Here is a 9,822-nt window from a genome sequence, read left to right on the forward strand (position 1 = left end):
ACCCCTCAGCTCTGGTAATTCTTTATGAACAGAATGGGACAGAGGTGTGTCACTGAGATCAATGTGAAACTGCTTTTTCTTCTTGCATTTCCTCTCTTATTCACCTTCTGCTTGCTGGGTTTCACCCTGACCACATAATATAGAGTGCCCAGGACTTAAAGCGTGTAATAACATTTGCATTTGTATTTTCGCTCTCTGTCCCGGCTTTACTGTTTTGTTTTAAGCTCTTTGATGGTAGCATGGCTTTTACAAAGATTTCTTGGGTAACTCACTTATATCTTTTGTTTTCTGTGTTGTATTTGATTAAAAAAAAAAAAAGAGTTGCATTATCCCCTGTTTCTAGTGCATAATTTTGCACAAAATATTACATTCCCTGATGTGAGACTTATTTGCAATAATTCTTTAACCATATCCTACTTCTTTTCCATGCCCTAAGATAATAATAGAAATGAAAACACCTATGTTTGAATTGAATCTTTCTTTAATTTTTCATGCTTAATCTCCGGTGTAATAAAGTGTTATCTTTTCATGGCTAGTGCTAATCAGGCTTCTATAGTCTTATGATAACACATAGAAGGACTCTTCTGTTTTCAAGACTTCTTAAGAAAGAAGAAGACAAACAAGAAAGGACAAACTTTGGCTTGGCACCATATTTCAACCTGATCTGCTTCCCTCTTTAGAGTTACCAATTTCTTGAGAATAGTGTCAGTTCACTGGATAAGCAAGACGTGCGATGTCACTCACACATCACACAGCTCACCCCTATATTCCTAAACTCCACCAAGGAATTTTCTACACTTGAAATTATTCCTGATTTCAATGTGTTATCTCCCACTAATTGCATGATTTTATTTGTGACTAAATAAATAGCTGAGGTGCTAATGAAATCGCTCTTTGTAGATCAGTTAACTGTGGTATAATTCATTTAGTAGCATCTTTTGTATACCTACTGTACAATATGCCTAGTAAGGCATACTATAAGATGCTGTGTATATTATGGTACTGGACAAAACATACTTCTTTTCAAGTGGGAAAAAATGAATTATATCTCTCTGATTACTTCTATTTAATACTCAGTAATAGTGCTAGTCATTACAATTGGACATGTGAAAGAAATAAAAGGTACACATTTAGAGGGAAAAACACCTAATTCCTGAACCGGGCAGAAACTTATAATGCCAGAATTTAGGAGACCAGGGTAGGAGGCTGCACAGCCAGAGCTTGCTGTAAAACAAACACCTAATTCTTTATTTGCAGATGATGTGATAACTTTCACAGAAAGCCCCAAAACTTCTAAAAGGAAGCTGTCGGACTCATATCTGCAATTTTCAAAATCATAGAATACAGCATCATAATATCAGTTCTCAAAATAATTCTACAGAAACAGGACTATCACTTTGTATGTGTAGGTTGAGGCATTAATACAAAGAGGAACGAAATACAAATAACCTAAAATGTTATAACTGATGTGTAGCAAAGTGGTACCCCAACCCTGATATTCACCACTCAAAAAACAAAACAAAACAAAACAAAACAAAACCAGAGCAATTGTTTTGCCAGGTTCCTTAAACTTCATATATTTGAAATGCAGCATTTCAGTCCTACTGTGACTCAGACTCTAGAGAGGCTTCATTCTGAGGAAGTTCATTTTTACAAGAAGACCAGGAGATCCTGAGGAAGGGCCTTCAAGAAACTATGACTACATGAACTGTATAGTTCTGTGTGCATAAGGAGTCCTCTATATACAGAGGAAACACCTTAAGCCTCTTAGTGAATGCCTGCAACCTTCTACAGCACCAATATTTATATGTACTGGTTCTTCCTTCATATACACATATACCTGTGATAACATTTAATTGTAGATTAACAACAGGAAAAAATTAATGATAACAAAGTAAACATAATTATAAGAATATACTGTGATAAAAGAAATATGATGTTTCTCTTCAAATATTTTTTTTCTCTTTTGTGAGGTAAAATTTCACAGTGTAGCCAGGGTAGCCTGAAGCTTACTATGTAGCACAGGTTGGCCTTGTTTTGAGATGGTTATCTTATAATTAACCCCAGCTGGCCCCAAACTTAAGCTCCTCCTGCTTCTACCTCCTGAGTGCTGCTGGGATTACAAGCACCTGCTGCTGCACTCAAGTCTGGAATAGTTCAATGAGCAGCAGATGTAGTGAGATGCTGGAAGAGACTGAGGGGCTGGCAGCGTCTGCAGCTGAGAGGGGAAGAGGTAGCATTAAAGGCTGAGCCCCTGGTGAAGCCCACAGCAGAGCTTAAGAGTCAACTCTGTGGAGAGGACCTTCAGGGAACGTCCTGCAGTCCTCAGCCCCGCAGCCCCGCAGCCCCGCAGCCCCGCAGCCCCGCAGCCCCGCAGCCCCGCAGCCCCGCAGCCCCGCAGCCCCGCAGCCCCGCAGCCCCGCAGCCCCGCAGCCCCGCAGCTCTGCAGCTCTGCAGCTCCGCAGGCACAGGGTCGGAGAGAGAGCAAGCAGAGCATGGAGTGTGAGTCCTGAGCTCAGAATGCACTAGAGAGTGCACATGGTTAGCAAGCAAAGACTCACAGGGGCTAGGGAGAGATGTGAGGGCAAAAGTCCCCGCTGCCCATTTTACTGTTATCATTGACATAACTCATGGATTATTTTCCCCAGGAAAAGTTCTGTTCACACTGCAGGCGTGAGTACATGCAAGCCTTGCAAGTCCCCATGGTGGGGGTCATTCATAGCTTCCATTCCCCAGATCAGCAAACTGAGGAATGCAGAGCTTATAGGTGACTCCCATACCTTAGTGCTTGACTGGAACTACTTTATCAAGGTAGCTATGCTTTGTGTTTGTGAAAGGGTCAGACTAACTTTGCAACCTGTATGTCTTCTAAAGCCTATAGTTTTGAGTTTTAGGTCCAGGTTAAACTAAAGCCTCTTAGTACCTTTCCAGAGAACGGAGGAATGTGACCCTATCTGTGAGGACATATATATATTTATTTATTTATGTATATTTATATATATTATATATATATATAAACAAGCAAGCAATGACCTTCACTCAGCAAAAAGAATGACCAGACCCTTGTCTTCGAGATAGTGTTTCTTAGCAACCAACCCAGAAGGCCCATCTGAGTATTTCCTGACCTCCAGCCAAAAGCCGACAGCCCTGATCTTCAAGGATGAGCTAACCACCACCACCTTTAATTGCAGCTGCATCCACACTTGGCAGGACTGGCCAAGCTTGAGCACCTAAGACTAACCAATTACCTTTATAGCTTCCTCATCAATCCTAAATTGCTAAAACTGCAACTTCAAAATTCCCACGCTTTGTCTTTTAAAAACCCAAGGCCTTTGTCTCCCAGTGCCACTCTTTGCTGACCGGCAGGGGTGACCCCATTGTGCAATGGTTAAAAATAAACCTCTTGCGATTTTGCAATGATGAGATCTGGTCTCCTGAGTTCTCTTCATCGCTTCTGAAAATTAGGCTCTTGCTGGGCCTAACATTTGCTTGTTTGAGGAAGAGGTAATAGAAGTCAGACTGTGCCAGCGCTGTAGGCATCAAGGCCACCAGCTGGAACAGCCATGGGACAGCTTTCACAGTGATTGCACAGCCACCGTCTCGCCAGTGCTACATTTTTGGTGATGGAGTCTTTAGGTTGGTTTTGGGGTTTGCTTTTTATCCTTGTTAGCTTTAGCTGTAAGAATCTCCATTTAACAATTATCTTTTTTCAGGTTAGTCTGTGGGAACAACCTGTGGGGGGCTGTGTGGATTGCCTTTACTTATGTGGGAGCCCAGTTCCCAGTGGCTGGCCCTGTTTCCTGGGCAGGTGGTCCTGAGCTGTATAAGTGCACTAGCTACGCTGAACTAGAGCAAGCCAGCAAGCAGTGTTTCTTCGTAACCTGTAAATGTAAGTAAATATCCTTTCCTTGACCTACCGTGCTTTTGGTCAGAGGTGGTTTTTTGTTTTGTTTTGTTTTGTTTTTAACCATCACAGCAGAAAGGAAACTAGAACATTTTGGGTCTTCGTTTCTCTTTAGGACAGTGTCTCCTGTAACCCAGGCTGTCCTTGAATTTACTGTGTAGTCAAAGTTGACCTTCTTTGAACACCTTTCATGTGTTGGAATTGCACCACATGCAGCCTGCAATGTGGCCTTTTTGTTGTGTTTTGTTTATTTGTTTGTTTGTTTACTGGTTTGTTTATTTTGAGACAGGGTCTCACTCTGTAGCTCTATCTGTCCTGAAACTCATTGTGTAGACCAGGCTGGTCTTGAACGAACTCACACCTGTCTCCCTGCCTCTGCCTCCCAAGTGCTTAAGTTTAAAGGTGTGTGTCACTATGCCTGGATCCTGCAAGGTATTCTTTATAGCAATTGTGTTCATTGTCCTAAACTACATGAAGGTATCTTTGTTGGTTCTTTTGCTACCATGTAAGATAAATCAGTTTAAATAGTTGATTTTAGTTTGAATACAGGTTGTCTTTCCTGATATTCATTTAATATTAAATCCCCATTGTGAAAATAAAAAGATGAAAAGTTTAGACCAACTGGAGTCTATAGATGCTTTTGCAAAGTAATGAGGATTGGATAAGACCATTAGTTTTGTCCTCCACTGAATCCTTATGTGCTCTGTTACTATAAGACCTTAACCAGACATAGGTCATCAATCTTGAACCAGAACTATGAACCAAAATCAACCTCTTTTGTTTATTGGACACTTAGCCTCAAGCATTTCATTATAGAAACAGAAACCAGACTTACAGACTGTCTAAAGTAAAAGGATTGATTATGAAGATATAGGCATGTTCTGCGGAACCCACGAAAACTGGGCCTTCAGAAGGGAAGAAGCTGGAACCAGGTAACAAAATATTACTAGGACACACTCTCTCTGTATCGCTAATCAGTATCTTATTATCCTCCTCCTCCCCCTTCTTTACCTCATCCCTTTCCTCCACTGCTTCCTCCTCTTCTTTTGTTCCCACTCCATCCTGCTATCGTCTGCATTTCTTGTCTAGATTTTGGGTAGACAGTGATGATGCCTGTCTCATATTGTCATCAGGTCTCTTTTGCTACTCTGTCTATATTTGAACAAAGGGGCCTCTGAGTTGCTCAGCTTGGGGATGAGTCAGGAGGTTGTCCGCTGTGACTCCTGGGCACTCGTGAGAAGGCCAGCTGCATGCACAGCTCAGCTGGGGTGTTACACATGACACTCCCCCTCTGACTTTGGAGTACCCTATTTGTAGTTCTATATCATACCCTATGTAGATTTTCAAAAATACTCTACCTAAGAAGGCCCAACTTTTCTAGTTAGAACGGCACACTCCATACTCTGCAGATAGAAGGCAGCCAAGGTCACATCAGTAACATTCAGCACTGGGTGCACGGATAATTTTGACTTTTAATACATAAAGAAACATTAACCCTTTGATCATATAAATTGATGTTCTTTGGTTCTAGGAATTAGCGAATAGATGTATTTGGAACATATAATTAGATTATTATAAAAATCACTGACATGATAATGGAATTAATTTTACTATATTTTGTTTTATTTTTATTAATTTATTCACTTCGTAGGCCCTGTTCATCTCCTCCTGGTCCCATCCCTCCTCCCTCTTCCCTCCTATCTCTGTCCCCCTAGTCCTCAGAAATGGTGAATCCTCCTCCCTTACCAACTAACCTCAGACTATCAAGTCTTTTCAGGACTGACTGCATCCTCTTCCTCTATGGCCTGGCAAGGCCACCTTACTGGGGAAGTGATCAAAGAGTGGGCAACAGAGTTCATGTCAGAGACAGCCCCTGGTCCCCATACTAGGTGACCCACATAGAGACTGGGCTGAATCTGAGCAGGGGGCCCAGATCCCCTCCATACATGTTCCTTGGTTGGTACATCAGCCTCCACAGGGCCCCCCTGGGCCCAGATTTGTTGTCTCTGTTGGTCTTCTTGTGGAGCTTCTGTCTCCTTCAGGTCCTATAACCAAATATTTCAAGAGTTTATTATTACATCTTATAAATATGCAAATATCAACGAGATGCTTTGCCTTCTGTTTTCTTATAGTGTTCAAAATCTTTTATGTACACACATGTGCCTGATTCTCTCTGTATTTGTGTGTTTAGTTAGTCTTAAACTGCATGGGATTAAGTCATAGCAGATAGGTCCTATCTGGGATCATTCATTCTGTAGAAGATGAGTACCTTTGCCCAGAGGAGTAAGCATCCTAAGTTCAGTTGTCTGGTTCTCTAAGCCTGGGGATAGCTGTCTAGAAGTAGGTTGTGAAGGTCAACTTTCTGGTCCCAGGAGACTTTGCTAATTCTGGTAGTTGCATAGAAGAGGAGAAAGTGATCTGTCAGGGTGTAGTTCTTGGATCCTATCATCTTTGGCCAGGACACAGAACACAAGAGAATTCCCATAGTTACATAGTGGGTAGCCCTGCTTGTCCATGCAACTGCACATGGCAGAAATAAGATTTTAGTCTCTGATCCTAAAGCCAGTTCTCTGCATTGCTAGGTCCCCTGGTTTCTTGGAGGTTGACCATATATATCTCTGCAAAGTACAGACTGGGGTCACCTCTAGACGAGGCTTGAGGTAAAGCTAGCTCAGAAAGGCAGCTCTTGAATAGAGATCATAAAAGCCTGGTGAGGATGGGGCAGGGGTTGGGGCAGGCTAGGAGTTGGGAAAAACACAGGTGAGATCACACAGCCTCTATAAAGCCTAGTGCCTTGGGAAGAGCCTTCAGGTGTGGTCAGACCCAAGGTGTCTGCTATGGCTGGGCTGCTATGGCTAGGAGACTTGTTTTGGATGGCGATGAACTGCCAAGCTGTTTGCTTTTCAGTGAAATGCCCCACCCAAGAATGTTCCAGTCATCCCTCTAAAGTCTCAGCCCCTCCAGAGAGGGTCTGGTTTCCCTGAGTCAGTAATTGGGTCTCCTTCTGTCTAAGGAGTCTGCCAATTTGTCTCCAAGAGTGTTTTGCCCTTCGAGCAGATGTGGCTGCAACTAGCTCTGGATTGGTACCAGTCCCTTTCGGCCCTTGGTGTAGTAACTTTCCAGGTCTTTCTCGACACTGGGGCCACAGGTGGGCATTGGGTTTGAACTTGACACTCAACTGGTCAGCCCCAGTTGCCAGAATGTTTGCACACAGAAGGTAACCATGAACTTGCTAATGGACAGCCCCTATCTGCAGCAGTTTGGTAATCTACCTGCCCAGAGAACTGATTGCTGACTGCCCCCAGCCAGAAGGTAAAACAAAACAAACAAACAAACAAAACAGCATCTTGTTCTCACTCTTGGCAAGGATTCTGCTAAGTACTTTAATGTGTGTTTGCCAGATGTGTTGAGGATGGGCTGGCCTGATGTTCCCACCTTGATCATGTGTGTGTGGCAGGGGAGGAGGTAAACCAGTCACTAGTTAAGACTTCTAGTCCAGTTTCTGTTGCTTTTCCCAGGGTTTACTTAACTTTCTCCCATAAAATTGTACACACTGAAGCTTATATAATCTCCAAATCAAACATACTAATCTTTAAAGTTTGTTGTTGTTGTTTTTTTTAAGACAGGGCTTTGCTATTTAGCCTCAGCTAACCTGGAATTCTCCTGGTAGCCCAAACTTATTTCAAACTTGAGTTTTCTGTCTCCACTGACACTGTAGCCATGTACGACGACCATTCTTGACCTATATGTTTTGCTTTTCTTTTCCATTGCTATCTTTCAGAAGACATATTCAAACTGGCTACAGTGTCAGTAGAGACAGAAAACTCAAGTTTGAAATAAGTTTGGGCTACCAGGAGAATTCCAGGTTAGCTGAGGCTAAATAGCAAAGCCCTGTCTTAAAAACAACAACAACAACAAACAAACAAACAGGGATGGGAAGAGAAGAGGCAGGAACATGGCACCGATGGGTTATCGTGGAGAAGAAACCACATGGGCGGGGAGGAAGGACTCCAGTCATGGAGTGAAAAGGCTCAGATGAAGAATATAAGCAAGTGTCTTGGGATTATGGGTGGAAGGTAGCCCAGATAGGAAGATTAAGGTGGATGGTGTTGGATGGGGGTGCGAGATGGATGATGAGGTTATTGATATAGAGTAGGTAGAAATATCTGGCCCGCCCAAGATAATAAGGCAATTATAAAACAAAAAAGCAGTCAAGGCTGTAGCTTCACCTCATCTAGCCTCCGTCTATCATAGCCTCTATCTACTTCCTATCACTACAGCTCCCACTTCCCACAAAAGAAAGTACATTTCAGCATCTGGGAAGTATTAGGGGAGACAGAAAGGGCATTTTAAGAGTTATTTTTCTGAGGCAGTGGCTCATGTAGCTGTGCCGATGAACCCATTGAACTGGTTCTTCTGCTTGGATTACAAGTGTGCGCCCGTGTCCAGCTTACATGGTGCTAGGGATGGAATGTGGAGCTTCATGCATGCTAGACAAGCACTTCACCAACTGACCAACATCCCTAGCTCTGGGATGCTTTCTGACATGATGACAGATGCATATGTCGAAAGAGTGAGGGAAGAAGCGTTGGTGGCAACTCAGAGTTTGGCTTTGGCTAAAACTAAAGAGGTCACTTCTCTATCTCCACAGCAGAAGAGCAGCCAAGCAGGTCCAGAGATGGAAACCAAGAACTTGGGGGGTTGTATCAGCTTTAGAATGCTCGCTAGACTCCAGGAGGGGATGGAGTGGAGAGTGGTGTGTGGATGTAGTGGTCAGAAGCTGAGAGACAAAGAGGGCTGGGCTTTGATTCTGGGGCCTTCCGCAGGAAGGTGATGAAGAAGATCATAAGAGAGGGATGAGGTTTAAGGGACAAAAACCAAACTCTCTGCCCCAAAGCACAGGCAGAAAGGGGACAACAGCTGCTTTGGGAGCTGTTCAGGGAGGTGGGAGAAAAATGAGAGGGTTTTCATTTGAGTCAGTTTTACTTGTAGCCTTGCCTGGCCTCAAACTCTCAATCCCCCTTCATCAGCCTCCTTGGTGTTGGGTCTGAATGTATGTACTACCACTCCTGGCTGAGGGGATATTTTGACAGCAGATGGAGAAAGTGGCTAAGAACAGTAATAAGCCAAAGAAGCAAGGACTGAAAAGTGACCGCATTGTGGATTTCAAGATTTTACACAGCTGACAAGATTGTTATTCTCATCATAGAAACAAGAAAGCTAGGACTCAAGGAAGCTGAGTAACTTGCCCAGATGGAAATCAGTGTGGGGGGTTCCACAAAAATTAAAACCATATGAGCCTCCAGTGCCAGCAGTGGCTAATGCACAGAGTGTGTAAAGTCGGTGTGATAGAGAGACGTCAGCACTCCTGTGCTCAGTGCAGCTCTGTTCACAGTAACAGTGATTCAGAAGGAACCTACCATCCATCAACAGATGACTGGCTGAAGAAAATGTGTAAATACACAATGGGACACTGTTCAGCCTCTTGCCATAACATGGGTGATCCCAGAGTACATTGTGTCAAATTAAATAAGCCAGGCATGGAAAAACACCTCACAGCACCACTTGACTGTGGGGTGTAAAAAAATGGTATAGAATTAGGAAATAATGCAGTAGGAGTGTTGCTGTGTCAAAGGACACACAGTTTCAGCTAGAGAGAGGAATGCATTCAAAAGATGCAGAGCAGGTGAGCACCCACCGCTTGATCCCCCAGCAGCAAGCACGAGTCCAAACCAGTTCCAAAAGTAGTCCTCTGTCTTCTGTATGTTCATCATGGTACACTACACGTACATCCGAACACACAGATGTTTCATATACACATACAAATGATAATTACAAAGCTATATTTTAGAGCCAAGCATGGTGCCACACACTTATTATAATCCCAATACTTTGGAGACTGCGGCGGAAGAATAAGG

This window comes from Meriones unguiculatus, chromosome 3 (genome assembly GCF_030254825.1).
Source record: "Meriones unguiculatus strain TT.TT164.6M chromosome 3, Bangor_MerUng_6.1, whole genome shotgun sequence".
NCBI lineage: Eukaryota > Metazoa > Chordata > Mammalia > Rodentia > Muridae > Meriones > Meriones unguiculatus.